The sequence below is a fragment of the Panthera pardus genome, unplaced genomic scaffold (assembly GCF_024362965.1).
Source record: "Panthera pardus isolate Hobbes unplaced genomic scaffold, ASM2436296v1 HiC_scaffold_26, whole genome shotgun sequence".
Taxonomy (NCBI): domain Eukaryota; kingdom Metazoa; phylum Chordata; class Mammalia; order Carnivora; family Felidae; genus Panthera; species Panthera pardus.
Window position 1 is genome coordinate 28,538,589 of NW_026526832.1, and position 20,376 is coordinate 28,558,964.

The following is a 20,376-nucleotide window of genomic DNA, read 5'->3' on the forward strand; positions in this document are numbered from 1 at the left end:
GATCTCTAAGGTGTTTTCCGGTTTCATCCTAGACTTGTTGCTTATACCAAATTCTCATTCTTTGAGGGAATAGGATTGTCTTGTGCTCCCTTCCTTTTTCTTCCTCTTATGGTTTCTTCCCCTAGAGTGGCCGCCAGGCTACAGCATAATTTAGAGGAAGGAGGAGAGCTTTTAGAATTAGACAGACCCGATTTCAAATCTCAGTTCTGCTTCTTTAGTTGAGTGATTTTGCTGAGATCATTTCAAATTCCTGAGGTTCTGTTTCCCCATCGGTAAGATGGGGACAATATGCCCTATGTTGTCCACTTGTGGTCAAGATCAAAGGATATAGTTGAAATGCATTAACATAGTTTCTTCCTCAACAAATGTTAGCTCCTTTTCCTCCCCAGTCTTATCTAGAGCTACTTAAGTGTAGCTTTGATCCCCCATTGGGTTCTTTCGTAACCTTGTGCCTTGTGTGTCCGTTAGCTCCGAAGAAGGTGCCATCTTGGTGTTAGGCCTACAGCACCAATTGTGGGATCATCAACAAATAAACATTTGTACATTGTATCAGGCAGTGTTCAGTGTTATGGAAAAAAGTAAAACAGGAAAACCTAAATAAATAAAGCAAGCCAGAGAGATGGGATGTGGGGAGAGCAGGACTGCTGTTCTATACAGGGTCCAGGGGAAGCCTCCCTGGCTAGGTTTTACTGGAGTAGGATGTAGACAGAGGGAGGGAGTGAGCTAGAAGGAGCAGAGGCCCTGAGGCGGGAATGTGCTTACGGAACTGCAAGCAGCCAATAGGATTGGAGCAGAAGGAGCAGGGGACAGTGGAAGGGGGTGAGGGCAGAGAGAAGCAGTCAGATCATGTAGGGCCTCATAAGCCACTGTAAGGACGTGGGCTTTTATGTTCTGGCTGGCCTTTCCAGAGATTCTCCTACTTTTCCTCCCTCTTCCCTAGAACATCTCTAAAGGCCCCATCTCCGAAGCCTCCCTGAGTAGAGAAAGGGACGGATGCTCTTGCCCAGTAGAGTACGAGCCATCCGTTCAAAAACCTGTATTGGTAACAAGACTCTGGAGATGAATGAGACGCAGACCTGTTCTAGTGCCCATGGTCCAATGCTAGTTCAAGCTGCTTGAGAAAGTTGCATTGGTAAATGAGGTCGAAATGAGTCGTTGTTCTGATTTGGTCATTGTGGAGCCAGTTTGCTAGAGTGGCCGTTTTCCACGGGCACCTCGCACAGGCCGCTCCTACCGGTTCTCTTGAAATGCATTCACATAGTGTATTACCAAGTCTTGCCTTCAGGGTAGAGACAGGATGAATTCACTCAGCAAACATCTGAGTGCCTATTCTGTGTCAGTGCTAGTGTAGACACTGGGTACAGATGACGACTAGGTTTACACCCTGCTCTTGAGGGGTTTATGGTTTTAGTGGGACACCTGCTAGTGACCCACCAACACAACTGATCTGTGGCTGTGAGGGAGCCCAAGGGGACGCTCCTGATGCAGACAGAGGGGCAGGACGGGGCAGCTCCTTGGGCATGTCGTCTCCACTCAGTCCTAGAGGTGAGGAGCAGTGAATGGCAAGGAGGGTGGGGAACATCAGGGAGGGGTGTCGGGAGTTTCCAGGCAGAGGAAGGACATAAGCAGGGGATGCCCGGTGCCTGTCACCATGCCTGACAGTCACTGGAGTGTGAGGTGAGGCAAGTCTGAGAGGCCCCTTCAGAGGGGGGAGATGGAAGGCTAACCAGGAGCCTTGAATGCCCAGCCAAGGGTGTTGAGTGCACTTGAGGACAGCCTAGAGCGGGAAGAGTTTTTTAAGCCCAGAGTGATGGCCTGAGGAGATTGGAGTTAGATGAAACTAAGGGTCTAATTTTATTGACCCTGAATTTGTTCTGATTGATCAAAAAATGCTTCATTTTTAAAGTGCTTATTTTATACCTACTCCTGGTAACATTATAAGATCATAGCTTCCTCAGATGTGAAATAGGTTCATGCAGATGGACTTCTGGAATGAATGAGATGGTCTTCTGGAGCTGATGAATTCATGGCCCTTTCTGCCGCCCGGTGCCCTAGTGAATGTTGAACATTGATGGTTTCGTGTGGGGTCTTGGCACTCAAATTACTGGAAAGCGGTGAGAACATGAGCCTTGTTTCTGACTGGAGGGAGTAGCTGGCGAAAGCCCAAGCTTTTCTAGTAGAAATGATGGAATTTAGGTCTTGATACCTTTTTTTTCTAGTCAGAAAACAAACGGGTAATATCTATCTCTTAATCCTCTCCTAGTTGAATAGGACAGTAAGAATGTTCTCTTTAGAAAGTACACATTCACTGGCCAGACAATACCTGAGTCCCAACCATGTGGCTCTGTACACTGTATGAGGACTGGAAACCATCAAGACAAATTAAGCCTGCTCATCCGTCCAAGGAGATCATGTTTGTGACGATGACAAAGGAGCCACAGACGCAGATAGTGGGTAGGAGGCCCTTGTGTGCACAAAGTACAGAAAGGGAGCATGTCCTCTGCCCTGGGAAGTCAGGAAAGGTTTCCAAGAGGGGCCAAATGAGCTGGGTATTGAAGGGTGAGTAGGAGTTAGGAGCTGGGCGAGAGACACCCCTAGTACAGAATGGCACTCTATAAATAAGGGCCAGTGTTCAAACATCTGTGGTGGCGGTGGAGAGGAAGTAGCCGGAGTGATCATCGTGCACAGAAAATGCCTCAACTCTGCATTTTAGAATCCATTAGTAGCCTCCTCCTTAGCCTCCCACCTTGTTCCCAACAGTGACTAAAAATAATCAGATTGACTAATTTGAGTCGATCTCTTCTCTGACCCCATGGAGGTGTTAGTGAGTGGAATCGGATGAGAGGGACCAAGAAAAGAAGTGGAAAGAGGAGGAGGGAGCCATCGCCATCACCCAGAAACACTGATGGAACAGTATAGCTTGCACCAGGGCTCTCTGGTAGCAAAACTCAACTTTACAGACAGCCGGGTCTGCTTCTTCCCAGTGGAAACTGCAAGGGGTGTTTAGAACTGTGCTCCTCTCCCTTCCTCTTAGAAAAAAGTTATGTGGGGCGCTTGGGAGGCTCAGTCGGTTAAGCATCCGGCTTCAGCCCAGGTCATGATCTCACAGCTTGTGGGTTCGAGCCCCACGTTGGGCTCTGTGCTGACAGCTCAGAGCCTGGCGCCTGCTTCGGATTCTGTGTCTCCCTCTCTCTCTGCCCCTCCCCAGCTCGTGCTCGCACTCTGCCTCTGTCAAAAATAAATGAACTTAAAAAAAATGAAAAGAAAAAAGTTATATGTATATGTTTGTGTGTCTGTATATACCCAGATACGTGTATGTGTGTGTATATACATACATACGCGCACAGACACGCACACATATGTAGTACGTAGAATCTATTCTAGCCTAACGCACCCTGGTGCCGACGCCCTCCAGCCACTCGTGGCGGCTGAAAGGCGAACGGATGGGTTAGAATTGGCCTCGCTGACCTGCACCACTTCCTTGGGCGTGTTGGGTGTGTTGAGGTCTGTGCTCCCGGCACCAGAGGTCCACAAGCACACCAGGATGCCCGTTACAGAAGAGGAAACTGCAGCTCAGAGACATGAAGCAGCTTGCCCAAGGCCCCCCGCTCCTAGGTGGTCAGGACTCACACTCACTTGTGACTGTCTCCCCTTCCGCTCTGCATGCCATGCTATCCTTCTGATAAACCAATGAGGAGCAGTTAAGGATCATCCCTGAACGTGGCCCTCACCTAGAGCTCTGAAATGCAGCACTGGACAGAGCAGTGACATCCTGTCTTGGAGTCTTCTCCGGATCTTCCGATGCCAGCAGACTCTCCACAGCTTGCCCCAAGGGTGTCTGTTTACATGCTTCCAGGGACGGGGAGCTCACTACTTGATAACAACAGTTGGTTCTGCTTGTGGGCACTTGGGGATCCTTCCCTCCTTGAAGAGCTGTCTCTGAACTTAACCTTGTCCCATTCTGGTAGGCTTACTTCCAATTGCTGTTGTTGTTGTCTTTAAGGAATCTCTGCACCCAATGTGGGGCTCAAACTCCTGACCCTGAGATGAAGAGCAGCGGGTTCCACTGACTGAGCCAGCCAGGCTCACCCTCATTTCTAGTAGGCTTAAACATCTCAATAGCAAGCAGCTTGAGGGATGAGTGCTTTGCTCTGATTGGAGTCTCCGGTAGATATAGCCCCATGACGTACCCTCCTCTCCATTTCTCCTCTTGGAGAACCAGGAGAATCAGTCAGGGCTTCCTTGACTCTTCTCTTGGGGGGTCTGTTTGTCCTTCCTGACGGGCTAGGCAGAGGAGACGACATGGCACCTGGGTTTCTTCTCTTCTCCCTCTCAGGAAAAACCTCACCGTGAGCTTCTTCTCACCCTCTTTGCTCCAGAAGCCTGGCTGTACCAGGGCGAGTAAGCATTTCTCTTGGATGCCTTTAACTGACATAAGGTGAAGTTTGGAAAGAAGGAGCAGAGATGAGAAAGAAAAGGAAGGAAGGACAGGACGGCTGTGGTGTCGGGATTAACTTGGGTTCTGGCCCGAGCTGTGGCACGGACTCACCATTTGACCTTGGACACCCCCTTCCCCTCTCTATCGTCACTATGTGGGAGTCGGGCCTGACTGTCCAGGGCTTTCCCTTTCCGAACATGACCCCAGAGAGAGTCATGGCTGCTGAACCCGCATGTTGTCCAGCAGGACCCTGATGTGGGGTTCGCTTTTGCACCACCAGAACCAGGAAGCACCTCTGGAAGGTGAGAAACTGGACCCCCCCCCCCCTTTTCATGGCAGGAAGGGCCTCCATCAGCTCTGGAGCACAGAACGGCTGATCTGGTTCTCAGAGTAAAAGGGCTCAGCCTGCACCCTGCCCCCATCCTGATGCTGTGAGCCCTGGTGCCCTTGCTCTGCCCCTTTCTTCCAGTTTTCCAGCTTCTTGAAGCTCTGTCTGTGCTTCTTCTCTGTGCTAGAAGATAGGAGAATCAGCTTAGGGTGCTTGGCTTAGCCCTGATGGCGAGCCCACCTTTCTCTGGCGCTTGGAAGCTGCCAGCCTAGTGGTCGCAGGATGAGGGGACTTCATCTGACCTGCACAGCAGAGTTAGGCCCAGGCTGCAAATGGGCAGACGCGTTCTGCGGAGAGAATCGTTGCTGAGGAAATCGGGCTCCGAACGTGTCTCCTCCAAAGACCTCACTTCCCAACAGGCCACCTTGCTCTCCTGACCGTGCTGCCGGCCCAGGAAGAAGGGGAACATGGCCGTCTGACAGAATTATTCAGTTGCCATTACATGGGACAAAAGGGGCCTGGCAATGTGATGACATTTGCAAAAGCGTGTGTCCCTACTTTCAGGGAATGACACGTGACAGTGTGCATTAGAGGGGACTTTAGGTGGGGTTGGTTCAGTGGTGGTCATCATGAAACACTGTGTCACATGATGGTTAGGAGGACAGACTGGACCCAGACCGCCTGGGTCACAGTCCTCCTCTCCCGCTCGCTAGCTGGTGGGTTCAGACAGCACATCCCTCCTCCAACAGTTCCCTCATCTGTAAAGTGAGAGTCGATCGCACCTTCTTCATAAGTAAGGCTGCTTTGCTCATTAAATGAGCCAGCATGTGCACCTGCTCCCGGTGGTGCTGGGCACATAGTAAGGACTCAATTAGCGTTAGCTCTTCTTATTTTGATCTAAAGCCTCAGTTGAATATTTTACTTGAAAGTAAGTTTTTGGGGGGCACCCGGGTGGCTCAAGTCGGTTAAGCGTCCGACCCTTGGTTCCGGCTCAGGTCATGATTTCATGGTTTGTGAGTTCGAGCCTCGTGTCGGGCCCTGCCGTAACAGTGCAGAGCCTGCTTGGGATTCTCTTTGTCTCCCTCTCTCTCCGCTCCTCTCCCCCACCTCAAATAAATTTAAAAACCATATTGCAAAAAGTACGTTTTCGGGATGCTCTCTGGGTTCGAGCATTTTAAAGCTATGTAGTAAGCATCTTCGGTGTGCAGAACTGGTCCTAGAAGATGGGGTTTCCAAGCCGAAGTCAGCAATGGTGATAAACAGACCAACATCAGATGTGTGACACCTCCTGTGCCATTAGAACAACTGAAGCATTTTAGGAGACCAGAGGCAGCAGGGCAGCTCACTGACCCGGGAGGCTTCTCAGAGGCAGAGGTGGCTCAGAGTAGGGGTGGTGCCCAGGAGGGTTGGAGACAGGAGACTGGGAGCAGATGACGGGTTGTGAGAAGGAGGCAGAGGTCTGCAAGGGTGGTGGAGGGGTGGGGGTGCCGTTCTGAACGGGAGGTGGGAGAATGGCTAAGGAGAGAGAGATTGCTTGACAGTGGTCATGGGGGTTGGCGTGGGCGAGCCTGTGGGCACCGGGTGGAGATCCGTCCACCTTGTCCAGCTCCCCGTCAGGGGAGGGACAGGGCCCCCCATGTGCTGGTGGAGGCCCCGCCCTGCAGGCAAGACGGGAGCAGACCTCTCTGCCCCCGACGCTGAGAGAGCACAGGCCCCTCTGTGTGCGCGAAGAGCCCTGGCCGGGCCTCCTCTCCTTGAAGGGCCCCACAAAGCCTCGCTTGTTCTCCCCTGACATCAGACCTCGCCCTCAGGACTTCTCTGTTCTTCTGGGGCAAGATCTCACACAGTGATAATAGCGTGAAAGGGAAGGGAGGGAGCAAGTGAAGACTGGCTCCGGCGTTGCCATGCCAACCTGCTCCCCAGCCGGGGCAGGAAGATGGCGCCCCCGGCACGTGCGCCTGTGTCCCTTCCCGGTCACGCCCGGGACCGTGTTGAGTTGCTGAGTGCCTGGTCCGGGCCCAGGAGGAGCTGCTGGTGTCAGTCCTAAGAGAGGCTGGCTGCTTGGTCAGTAATACACAAACTAGTAGAGGGTCAAATTAAGTATTGCTACACACAATGGGTTGATTGTTTTCTGGGTTTCTTTTTTTCCCCTTAAGGAAGCAAGTGTTGCATTTAAACACCTGGGTTTTCTATTTTAACAAAGATGTGTATATAGTTTTGCCTTCCACGTTTCATAAAAGCTTACTGATCAGAGGGATCTGTGTGATCATCTGGTCTAGCTTCTGGCTGATCCTTTTTTCAGGTGAGTAAACTGAGGCTGGCTGAGTGGGGAGTAGGAGGCAATTTGAACAGGGAGAAGCGTAAAGGCTTTGTAGCCATCTAGTCCTGGGCTCCAGGAGCGGGATACCGTGTGTAAAGCACTTAGCGCAAGACCTGGGTCCACCGTGGGGCTCCGTAAATGCTATCCCTGATTATTTTCTGAACTTTCATGCGTGCCAACTGGGGTCAATAAATGAAACACTCATAAAACAAAATGCATGTTGAATCAGTACAGGGGAGCCTCCTGATCTCCTTCGTCCTAAAATAACTGCTTCCTTTGGAGATGCAGAATAAAAAGGGGACTTCAAATCCTTAGTCTAGCGCAGCGCTTCTCAAATGTATGGCCAAGGCCACAGGCTCGGCCGCCGTGAAGGTGAGTTGCTGTCTCCACAGTCTCTCCGGTGTTGTTTCCCACACGCCGCTGGGCCCAGGTGACTTGAGGTTGTTTCATATAGCGGGCTTTCCTGCTGGTGCGAACAGCAGAGTAGCCTCAGACCTCGTGTTTGAGTAAAAATTTGCAATCTTCAAGTGGGATTAAGACGCAGCCTAAACAGTACTTGATCCGTCTGTGAGGCTGCGAGCTCCGCAGCAGATGGAGAGCAGTGCTTTCAAATTTAGTCATTGGTGGCCACGGACACCAGCCTGGGAACCCCAGCTGCAGGGTAAAGTTTAAATCGGGATAGCGTATGGTTGAGTCATCAAGAGCTGGGCTGGGCTTTAAAATAAACTTGGAGATAAACTCAATGACTTTGTTTGTTTGCTTTAATTGCGGTCTTGGTGCATCCATCCAAACAGGGAAGCCCCACGGTGACTTTGCTGCCTTCTCTGTGTATTGTGAGTTTCCTGCAGGAGCATGTCTGAAAGCAGCGTCACATGTCCGGAAGCCCATCTGTGTAGAAACAGCCTGTCTATAAGCACAGGGGTGGGGGTACGACCACGAATGGAGGAGTTCCTCCTATCTTAATGTACACTTCCAGAGTGTTTTCCAGTTGTGCCAAAGTGAGCCAGAGAAACTCATTTTGATAAGCTTGGGATAGAATGTCAGCCTTTTTTTTTTCTTTCTTTTTTTTCCTATTTTTTTTCTTTCACTTTACACTCCCAACTGGAGTCAAGGTGATTCAGCCGCAAGCCGTGTTTCCCTTGGTGGAAAACGTGACATAAGAAATTAGCGAAAGCAGCTGGGGAGGATGACTACTTAGCCAAATGGTTGAATCTATTAATCTTTTCTCCCCACCCCAGTTGCCTTGGCCCATTGCTGGCTGACTCTTGAAGACCAGTCAGTGCCTTTGAAATGACCTTGAACGGGAATTAAGGGAGTTACTGAGTTAAGTAAGCATTGGGTACTACAGCTGTGAATTTGAACATTCTACTACTAAGAGGAATAGCGTTTAGAAAATATCCAGGTCATTGAAATCAATCCCTCTGCTTTGTCCTTTTTACAAACTTCTGCTTTTGTGCTAAGGCCCTACCCTGACCTGGTCTGGCATTTTTAATGTGAGACGATAATGCCCCTTAGTGGAGAAGACACATAACTGCAAGCTTTTGCATTTGCCCAAAGAAAAGCTGTTTTAGCGAACGACCTCTCTTTCGTAATTCTTAAAACTCAACAGGGTACCTATTTTTTGAGGGTCATCGGGAGAATCACGTGAGATCATTCGTGGGCAGCACTTGAAATAGCATTGAGCACAGGACTGACAGTGGCTGTGACCGTGGTTGTCTGACAAGGAGAATGTGGGTAAGCAGGGAATGAGTGAAGTCATCTTCGAGTCCCCAGGATTTTAGGTCAAGGTCCTCCGTGTCAGCGGTGATATGTCAGCATGTCGTCACCTGGGACGGGACGCTCTCACAGCTGGCCCACCAGCCTGGAGGCAGCGAAGCCCACTTCTGCAAGAGCACCCAGGTTTCAGCACAGGGAATTTCGATTCAAAGAGACATCTGCAAATGCGAATCCACAGCCCGGAGACATGTCATTTTGTCATGCCTGTCCCTGACCTTGAGCTTCTCCCAGCTCAGCCTCCAAATCTGATTGGCAGGGCCAAAGGCAGGGACAGTCACAGGCTTCCCTTTGTGCGAATGAGTCGCTGACCGTCTCCTCCAAGCGGGTGAAGCAGACTCTTCTCAAAGCCCCTTGCTGCCTGTCTTCAGCTCATTTGTGCATCGCTGAGGGTGTAGATTGCTTTCAGATGGCTCGAGTTTCCTTCCTTTTAATTTTCAACTATAACATGAGATCCCTGTCTGCTTCTTCATATGCCAGAAACCAGTTATAGCTTCATTAAACTCGGTGGAAAGGGGAAAAACATTTCCTTCCTTCCTTCCTTCCTTCCTTCCTTCCTTCCTTCCTTCCTTCCTTCCTTCCTTCCTCCCTGTCACATTTTTTCCCCTCTTCTGCCTGCCCATTCTTCCTTCCCTCTTTCTCTAAGCAAATGGCTGGGACTCAGACACGAGATCCTTGGATACAGATTTTGGTATTCACGCCGTCACTTCTGCACTCATTTTTTTTTTTTTCCCTTTTATTAGCAAACCCGTATTCCCTGAGTGGCCTGCTGTGGATTCAAGCATAAAGTCCTAGCTCCTGTCCTGGAGGTGCTCACCTTCTAGGAAGAGAGGCAGACAGGTAAGCAGGAGTGACTGGAACGTGGAAGGGTGGCACGTGAGGACTCCTGGGGCTCTGGTAAGAGGTGGACAGCAGGGGACACCGCTCCCACCCCAGGACTGGGACAGGCATCCAGGCAAGCCCCAGGCCAGCCGAGGATATCAGTCTACCTGGCAGAGAACTACGTTTAACGCAGGTGTAAAAGCGCATAGGAATACCAGTCCCGCCCCTTCATCGTAACCGGAAGACTGGGATCTGCCGAAGGATCTCCAAGTGAGCCTGTGACAGCTGTCACTCCCAAGGCCCCTCGTCTCCACCCACCCACCAAGAGTGCGTGATCTGGCCTTACCTTCCATCCAGCTCCCGAGCCTCGCCGGTTGCCGGATGTTCAGTAACAAGTTTCTCCCTCCCGAGTCCACAGCCTCCTTCTGCCTGAAACCTTTCCAGCTTATTCCAGCCCAGATGAGTTACCTCTTCTCTTGCGCCCCTTTTCCAGAACGCTTTCGCTTTACCCCAATCGCAGTCCTCACTAGAACCTTCCATCCTTTACAGTGGGCTTTGAACATGGCTTCTTGCCCTCACTGGGTTGTGCTCTTATCTCAGACCACTGCAGGGATCGAGTCTTACTGAGCACTAGTCCCTAAAAAGAGCAGATGTTCATGTATTTATTCCTTAAACCATTCACCAACTTTCTATACTCTGTTAAGGACTGTGCTGGGTATTGAGGATGGAGCGATAATTAAGACCTGCCCTCAAGGAGCTCAACAGACATGTATAAGTATTTTAGTTTTGGAAGAAATACATACAGGATTTACAGGATGTGTGTATGTGGATAGATAGATATTCTATCGAGTTGTCTATATACAGAAAATCTCGAGGCAGCTGGGTGGCTTAGTCAGTTAGACATCCAACTTCAGCTCAGGTCATGATCTCACAGTTTGTGAGTTCAAGCCCCATGTCAGGCTCTGTGCTGACAGCTCAGAGCCTGGAGCCTGCTTTGGATTCTGTGTCTCCTTCTCTCTCTGCCCCTCCCATGCTCATGCTCTGTCTCTCTCTGTCTCTTAATAATAAATAAATGTTTTAGAAAACTAAAAAAAAAAACCTATCTGTATCTATATCCATATCCATATCTATATCTATATCCATATCCGTATCTATATATCTATTTCTATATCTATATCTATATCTATATCTATATCTATATCTATATCTATATCATCTATGTCTATATCTACTAGGGTCATTGGAAGGAAGAGGTCATTTAATTTGGGAGCAAGTGTCAGGGTGGGGTGAGGACGAGGTATTTGATTTCATTGCCAGTGGGGGATCAGCTAAATTATATTGACTGTAAATTGGTAGAGAGCCCAGCAGAGCCAGTGGAAATTTGCCCACTGAACAAAATCTTCGGGTATGGTGGTACTTTCTAGAAGTTTTGAAAAATGCTTATTACTTATTCCAACAAAATGCTGCCATTTCCTGGGCAACGTAACGAGACTCCCAAAGCCTTGGGATCTGTATTGACATCATTGTTTTGTCATCTCATGGGGTTTGTTTTTTCCAATTTGAAATTTGAAAGCCAAAGAGTAGACCTTTGGTGTTTGCAAATTATCGCCAACCTAATGCCTTAATGTTACAGTTGTACTATTATTATAATTGCAATGAGACCTGATTGAGGCTTCTAGGGCTGGGACCTGGCAGGTCCTCAATTGCTGCTTGAATTCCCAAGGAAAAAGGGTCTGCATTAGAGAATGTCATAGTAGTCCTTTGAATACACATGGAGGATTAAACTAGGCTATCCAAGCACTGCCCAGTAGAGGTACTTGGGGGAAACTTTGTTGAATGTATGAAAATTATTTATAGTTTGCATGCCTTTGCGTTTCACAACATTTACTGCCTCGAACATACACAAGGGCTTGAGAACAGTTTCTCTGTAGTAGGATAGGCATTCTACCAGATACCAGAATTACTGTTTTTTCACAGACTAACTCTGTAGCACTCCCTGATGGCAGCAGTGGGCCAATTTTGATATAGCGGGGGACATTGGAAAGTGCTGGGGTTCTGTCGTCACTCTCCTTGCCGTGTAACTTGCAATCCACACGGCTTCAAGAAACAAGACCCGGGCGGCATGTGGAAGGTGCTGTCAGTGTGAAATGGTGTTGCTGGGAGGAAAGGTGCATCCCCCTTCTAATTAGCTTAGCTCATGATTGGGCATTAGGTTGCCTGGGTACATATTTGGAAATTGTTGCCTGTCCTCTCTGTATAACCCTAGGAGGTTGGAACATGGAGCAGTTCCAGATCCCTGAGCCAGGCCTGGTGGGCAACAGATGATAAGAGTGAGGCTCAGAGCAGGAGAATGACCTTCCCCAAGGTCCTGTAGCACATAAGTGGCTAAAATGAGAGTAGGGCACAGAGCCCATGACTCTCTGTTCACTTGGTGGCATTACAGAGGCATTACAGTCAATGGTATCGCCTGTGTACTTCGAGCCTTGAGTTACACAATAGCCGTTTGATCCATCCAAGGTGCCAGGCTGCATTTCTGCCCAGGAATGTCCCTGCTCCCACTTTCTGGTTGCAAAGTTCGTATATAATCAGTCCTCAGTGATTCTTCTGACCTTCTCTCCTTCCCCTCCCCTCCAAGATGCACTTTCTATTTTATGGTTTCATACTGTCCCTCCTTAGGACCATGCTCACTGACCATGCATTTCCCCATCCCCTGCAATGACTAATTCTCCCTCATTCTTATCCAAAAGACAGTGTCTGACCCAAATACCAGATGACCTGAGAGCCTCTCCTCCCATGGGATATGGAAGAAAAATCTTAGGTTTTGTTGACAGAGAAGCTCCATGGGGTCATGGGAGTTTTGTTTACAATGAATGACTTAATTCATTCCACATGTATGTATGTGTGGCATTCCCATTGTGTGTGAGGCAGTAGTCTAGGAGTTGAGGATACACAAGTCAATGGTAATAGAGATTTGAAAGAAGAATAAAGGCAGTGACTGGGCACGGGGTGGGGTGAGGTGGGGTGGGGTGATGTGAGGTGAGGAGAAATACTATTTTGGGCCAGTTGGTTAGGTTGAGCTCCACTGAAAAGTAAACCTTGAACAGAGGCCCAAAGGCAAACCATGTAGATATATGGGGGTGGGGGGGAAGCATTCTGGGCAGAAGGACTAGGAAGTGCAAAGGTCCTGTGACAGAAAGATATGTCATACATTCAAAAAAGAAAACGTAAGGAGGCAGAGGTAGCTGAATCACCTGGTAGTGAAGGAGAAGTTGCAGGGGATGAACCACTTTGGGGTACCATCACATAGGATGCCTTGTTGACCGTGATAAGGATCTAGTACCCTACTATAAGTAAAACAGGGCCCCACTGAAACAATTTAAGTAGAGGAGTGACATAATGCAACTTTTTAAACATCAGCAAAGCTGCCAGAAAGGCAGTTCACTGGGTGGTTGGGAATGGATGAGAGCAGCGCTGGGAAATCTGTGTAAAGGGTGAGTATGATACTCTGGGCAGGAGTTGATGGCTGGTGGCTTGGTCTAGGGTGCTGGTGAGGGACGGTGTGAGAAGCAATTGAATTGACATCATCTTAAAAGTACTGCTGGTGGGATTTGTTAGCTTGGTTATGGGGTACGAGAGAAAGAGAAAAGTCAAGGATAACACCAGCTTTTGGGGACTGAGCTGCTGGAAACATGGGATTGTCATTGGCTGAGATGCGGAAGACTGGAGCAGGGCAGTTCTTGAGGGGAGAAAGCGACACTTTAATTTGGGGTGAGTTAAGTTTCAGCTATTTATGAGAAGTCACGTAGTCAATTGGATACATGAGTCAGGGGTTCAGACGAGGGGGTCGGGCAACAGTTGTGAATTTGGAAGTCATTGGCATACATCTCTAAGATAATATTTAAAGCCTTCACAGATATCAATAGTTGTGTCGGAAAGAGGAGCTCTTGGTCATGGCCGGGACAACAGAACTGAGACAATAAAAATAACAAGGGTAATAGTGATGATGGCAACTACCACTTACTTATGCATCTGACTGCTTACCTATGTTGTCTCATTATTTCTAAAAGCCACCCTTGGAGAGGTTGAAGTAATCTCTGTTTTACTCGTATTGAAAGTCAGACTCGGGGAGGTTAAGTAAATGTTGTTAAATACATTGATTAAGTCCGTGTGGCTGTTGCTATGCTGGACATCAGGAAGCAGATCACGGCTCAGTTTAAGAAGTTCAAGGGCGTGGTCCTTCTGTCGTCTTTGAAGAATGCATTTCGGCCGAGAATTTCTGCCAGTTCGCCCCCCGCCTTCAAGTTACGTGTGTCCTGAAGATGGGGCACTTCAGGTGCCGGATGAAATAAAGCCTGAGGGGACACACGGTGCCACCCACACCAACACGACACACAATGTAAAGTAAGGGGGGACAATTTGAAAAAGCGTTAGAGATGAGACATGAGAAGACAGGGTCACACTTCCCCTCTAAACGCCGGCTACAGTTTAAGCAAAGACATTACCAGCAGGTGCTTGTTGATTTCCTTTCCTGGTTTCGCTGTCAGAAGACAGCGCCCATCCTCCTGGAGGCAGGTGTTCGTGCCACACTGGCCGTCCACAGGCACTCTGCCCTGCTGTCATCTCCATTAGGTCTCGTCACAGGCAAATGAGTGCTGTGGACCCCATCTGGGAGAGTAAGGTCTGAGGGGTGACGTGACTTGTCCAAGGTCTGCGGCTAGTACGGGATACTGTTGAGATGTGAACTAGGCTCTCCAGATCCCCAAGCTCATGCCTGTTGCACCGCACTGCTCCAGAAAGGACAGCAGAGAAGAGGCTGGGATCCTGACAGCACCTCGGGTGCCGGATCATCCCAGGATCCCCGGCATGCAGTCCTGGGGATGGCCAGCAGAGGGGACCACGCACCCGGGTTTCTGCAGCCGGCTGCCTGAAGCCATGTTGAATGAGCAAATGTCTGCAGCAGACTATGAGATCTAAATGTCTCCTTGGCAGGAAATCCTCGAGGAGCACTGCGGGGTTGTGCAAACAGCCTTACAATGTCCGCTTGTGTGTGTGCGCTCGGCTTCGCCTGTGTCGCCCACAATGCTCTGTTTTTTTTGGATAATGGGGCTCTGTGGACCCATACGCCTTGTCATGCAAAGGGAGGGACCTGTGTTTGTCATAAATGGGCTCTTGTATGATTAATAGCCATGCGAATGAGCTTGCAGCAGCCGTTCAGCACCCGGCTTCACCTCTTCACGGAGACGGTGGTCTGAGTAGGCTTTCTTCCCTTGCCCCAAAGCAGCAGTGCAGTATTTATTGCTGAAAGGGAAATGACTTGTTTGCACTGTGGCTGCAGTTTTTGCCACGCGTGACAGGAGGTGCAGAAGCTAGTATTTGTTGTCAGGGGCTGATTGCATGCCAGATACTACACTAGCTACGTAATCTGCATATCTTATTTACTCAATAGCAACATTGTAAAGAAGTATTATGATTTGCATTTTACAGATGAGGAAAACTCAGATTCAGAAGAGTAGAACGACTTGCCCAAGGTGTCCAGAGCTCATGCTATTCCCATTAATTGACTCCCTTTCTTCTTCAGTGTGGTCTGTTGGTCCACACACTTGAAGATGCCTTTCCTCATCCCGTTGGGCTGCTCATACACTGGAATTGGTGATTTTAAAACAGATGAGGAGTTGCCATTCCTGGGCTTTGGTGTGTTTCTAGTACCTCCTGGAATTATATGCAAAAAAAAAAATATATATATATGTGAGTCTGTGGATGTGTGCATTTTTCTGAAAAGGCTGATTTTCATCAGATTCTCAAAGTCATCTGTGACCATAAAACAACAGAGTCAAGCACCCCAAAATACTTCTATTTTGGGAAATGCTTATTTTCTCTGACCTCTTCCTGTTACCAATGACTATTTTCTCTGTTCAGTTTATTCACAACTGATATCTTACTGTTGCTATGCGGTGACTACTCATCTAACGCTTCCGATCCATTTTGGCAGACATAGATGAAGAGGGCCGTGTGCTGGACCCATGTTTGGTGCTCAGTGGGGAGGAGTCGGGGGGGATAAAGTGAAATGGGTGACATTCTGAAAACGAAGAAGACAGCCCTTGAAAAGAATTCACAGCAAAGGTGGTTCATTCAGCTTGGAAATCCAGATAGGAGGTTTCTGGGAGAAAATGCTATTTGATTTGGGTACTGAAAGACAGACAGAACATCTGGAGGCAGAGGAGAGGGGAAGGGCATTCCAGGCAAAGGGAATAACATAAGCAAAACAACAACAACAACAACAACCCAGAAGGAAGAAGGAGGCCAGAGCTGTTGGTACTGTCCAGATTCTGGTGTGACCAAAGTACAGAGTGTTCAAAGTTGCTGAAACTTGAAAGAGAGCTTTGGGCCAGATTTTATGGCCCTGAATACCATGTAAAAAAATTGTCCTCCTCTTAATTTGACAGCCAGCTTGGAAACGTTTATGCTAAACCGCGCCTTCCTTCTACGCAGCTAACCCCTGGGAAGAGCCAGGTCTCCAAGTGCTCAGCAAACCCACCCCACCGCCCCTTCCCTGTCCAGCCTGTGTTGATGGTCCTCATCACGTGCTTGGGGTTCAAGCCAGGGATTTTATTTGAGAACGTTAGTTTGACCTGCCATGAAGAATACGTTGAAAGCCAGCCGGTTGCTCACTTCAGAAACTGGAAACAAAAGCAGAACCACTCCCGCCTCCGACATTTCAAGGGAGCTTTGCAGCCCCTGCGATGTCCTCAATGCTTGAGATGAAATGGAGCGTGCCAACCTCCCTGGGCTTCAAATTCTTCAGGTTTTTAGTATGTGAAATGTTTTTTGTTGGTCTTTTTGGTACTTACATAATTTTTGACATCCCACATTCCCCCCCCCCCCCACAGATAAATTTGACCTGGGACGTAAAACCCCTAATGTTTTGACCTGTCAATTCCAAACGTCACCTTTGGTACACAGGTGGACCCCAGTTTAGGAAAACTCAGCATCTGAAAATCTAGACCTACGAATCAAGTCAACCCACGGCCCTGGGGTGGGTGGGATTCTTCGGGATTCTTCAGGGGCCTTCACTTCCCAGAAGAATTCCTTTCAATAACACCTCCCTGTGCCTCAACACACTAGGTCATATTTCACCTACCACGCGACAGTGAACTGTGGAGGCAAAGAAACTTCAAGCACAAATGTGGGATACAGCTGCCCATGGAATGAAAACCAGGCAGAGACAAGGAAAAGCTTTTTTTTTTTTTTTTTTTTTAGTGTTATATTGTAAGATAACAGAAATGGAAGAGATTTAATTCAGCAGCATTGATTCTGCACATGGCATTTCCTATAACATGCTGAGAGACTGGTACATGATCTCAGGTGCTTGGAGTATCTGGGGTTGCATTCGAGGGGGTGAGAGAGGTGGAGATAGTGACTATCGGCCATACCGAAGCCAAGAGAAGGCATGGAGAGGGGTGGATCTTGGGGAGATGGGAGAGTTAAGTGGATAGAGTTTGGTGACAGAATGGATCTGTGGAGTATAGTAGATGGGGATGTCTCAGATGACACTCAGGTTTCTGGCTCATGTAATTAGTTGAATGATGATGCCTTTTATTGAACAAAGGAAGGGGGAGGATATTTGGGAAAGATATTAACCCCTCCCTCCAAATCGCTATGCTTTCAGGAAATCCATTTAGATTTACGGGCGTGGAGTTGAGGAGGGAGGTCCAGTTTGGGGCCGGAGGTTGAGAAGTCTTCAGCATATGGGCAAAAGTTGGGAGTCGGGAGGGTCCCACCTGAGAGGAGGGAGAAAGGTATGAAGAAAGACAACTGGAGGCCAACACTTAAAGGTTACATGGAGGAACTGGAAACTTGAGAAGGGATATTCAGGGAGAAGAGAGAGGAACAGAGATCTTCCAGGATCATCTCTGCAGCTCCTCCCTCTGACGAAGGGGCTGCCGGGCGCCTGTTGACCCACTTACTTAAGAAGGAATTCTGGGAAAATGGAGATTTGTAATCCAAGAGAACTGCCAGTGTTTAATCTAAAACACTGATGGTCAGAACAGCCCAGATTTGGGGTAACTTCTTGGTGTTTTGGTGTTTCCTTTTGGTTTCTAGGCTGAACTGAGGCCAACCCAGAGAAGGGGAATAAATAACTTGCCCAGGGAAAGGCATTTCCAAGACTAGAGCTCAGTCCCTAAGCTGCTGGCTCTGCAGGGAGTCACTTTCCCTTTGAAATTAGGCAGAACTGGCCTGGGTGGGCTGAGACCGTCAGCCCTCCTTCGAGCTAAGGGACAGGCTGACCAACCAGTTTGCTCATAACCGTGTTCTTGATTTCACAAGTGAAAGGGAACAAATTCACTAATGATTTCCCAGTGGTGGGCCGGTCCAGCGCAAAACCCCAGTTTGATTGTTTCCATATTCGCTACCATTTGAAACTGGGGGGCATGCTGACTGGCATCCCTAAAAAAGAATTGGATTTTGCCCTCATTTCTTGGAGGCTTTTTGCTGCTATAATATTGATGTTTACAGGGAAATTAGCTATGATGAGGTAATAGTCTATTTTAGAAAACTGAACTCAGATATCGAAAGGGCTATTTTAAACCTGCACTTAATCGTTTGGTTCCATAATGGTCTCTTGGCTTTTTTTTTTTTTTTTTTTTTTGAGAATTCCCACGGATTGCCTTACAACTGGACTCTAGCAGTTTGAATTCCCTGGGGAACGCCAAGCCCTTTTGAGGGACACCATGGTATTAATGATCGATGAGAATATTCAAGGCATTTTCCCATTTGAGTGCCATTACTTGTAGTGTTAAAACGTTTTGAAAACACATTTTAGCCATTAACTCATTTTTATTGTCAGATGAAAGTGCTTTAATAGACTCACTCTACTTCAGTTTTCCTCCTTCGGCTCGGAATGAAATCATCTGTTGGATTCTTGGCAACCCATTCGGCAACACAACAGAGAACCTTATGACTTCATTACAGAAGCGGCAGATGGGGGAGCGCCTTGCAGCCCAGCCCAGCGATCTAAAATCGCTAACCTGGCTTAGCACATTTCAGCTCCCGGAATTTATAAGCTGAGCCAACATCATTCCATCGGGGCATTTTTCCCTCCAGCAAAACAGGTGCTTATTTCGTTTAGGCAGCGTACCTTGATTTTAGTTGAGAAGTTATTTTTTTAAGCCCCCTCTTTTGTATCTGATACATTACAGGCTGATGGTTAACCGGTTTTGCTTATAATTCAAAGCCGTCAAGTTGTGGAAAAGCAGTACGTGCGGGAGAGGGCTCTGTGGCTACCAGAGAAAGGGTGTGTGAGCTGTATGAATAGCAGACTCTCAGAGCTGCACTCTCCTCCTGGGACATCTCCCTGGATGCCGCTGGTGGTTCGCGGAAGGCAAGCCAAAGGGGTTGTTTGCTTTGCAGGGCGGTGTGGGGAGTCCGCAGGCCTCACTGGCAGCGGCTGCCTTCCTGATTGTTGTCATGATTTCTGTAGCTCTGAACCTTGTCGATCAGGCTGGAAGTTACATCGTCTTAATAGCCCTCCTAAAGACGGACAGTCCCCGGAAACATTCCCAAAGCCAGAACTGGCCTGCTTTTCGCAGTTCTGCTTAGAGAAATCTCAGGGCACTACTGCAGTTAGGAAGTTAGACTTCTGGGAAAACTGGGAAGACTTATGGTAAGGCTGGTAGCAGGATCCAGCCGGAGGCACTGGCCTGAGGCCAGAGAGCAGGTTCCCCTTGGAGCTCTGCTTCCTCGCCTGAGCAAGTAACTGACCAGGTTAGCAGCTCCTAGATTTTTGAATTTCGTCAACCAGTAAAATTTCGAAATAAACCTTGGGGACTTAGGGTGCGGCGATCACCTTGCTTTTGTAAAATAAATGAAAACGCTGCTGCGTGATAATATTTGAATAGCTTTAGCTTTCTGCGTGGCCCAAGACGTAGACTTTAGTTTTTCTTACTTTGCCCTTGGCTCGTCGATGCCTTGGAACCACTGGGCAGAGCAGTTTTAAGGATTTCTTATTTTTTCAGGGCCACCCGTGGGCCAGGCCCTGTGCTAAGTGCTGGGGACACAGTAAGGTGTAAACACGGCCCTGCCCCAGAAGACCTTGCATCAAGAGAGATAAGGGAACGGGCGTGAGTCACAGTCCAGGCTGGAAGACACGGTGATACGGTCATCACAGCATGTTAGGTGAGCAGAGAGAGGCAGAGCTCACTCAAGTAGGTGGGTTTTCCTTTCCCTGAGGTCAGGCCAAAGGGTAGGGAGAAGTCAGGGGACTCCTGAAGGCTCTGGTTTCCAAACTCGTACTTGAAAGGGAATTCCAGGGAGGCCCTTGCCGAGGACCGGTGCTTAGCAGACGGAATTGGATGCCAGACCCCGCTCTGCTCCTTGTGGTCTTGAGCAAGTCTCTAAGTCTTTAAGATTCTTCCTTTATCTCTAAAAATTGAGACAATAACAATTCCTCCCTCATGTGTGGCTGTAAAATTTAAGATATGGTGATACATGAGAAGCTGTCATCACTATGGCCTGCAAAGCATTAAGAAATGCTGGTTGCCATTGTAATTGTAAACAGAAGGAGGAACATGTGCAAGGGCCCTGAGGCACTAAAGAGCGGGGCTCCTTTAGAGAAGGGCAGGGTGTGAGTGGAGTCAAGGGTCCCGGGATGGGGAGGAAGATAGGGGCCAGGGGCCAGGTGTCTCTGTGCCCGGGGCA

General features: G+C 48.6%; 1 protein-coding gene across 6 annotated transcripts in view; it reads left to right on the forward strand.

Moving 5' to 3' along the window:
• The window catches only part of CYRIA (CYFIP related Rac1 interactor A), a 106,652-nt gene that overhangs the window by 45,347 nt on the left and 40,929 nt on the right, over positions 1–20,376 (forward strand). For 5 of the 6 annotated variants that reach the window (XM_053891137.1, XM_053891138.1, XM_053891139.1 and 2 more), the window contains one exon: positions 9,603–9,699. The exons of the other annotated variant lie outside the window; for it this stretch is intronic. The gene's annotated coding sequence lies outside the window, so the exon portion shown is untranslated. The remainder of the gene's footprint in view (positions 1–9,602; positions 9,700–20,376) is intronic. 6 annotated transcript variants of the gene reach the window in all.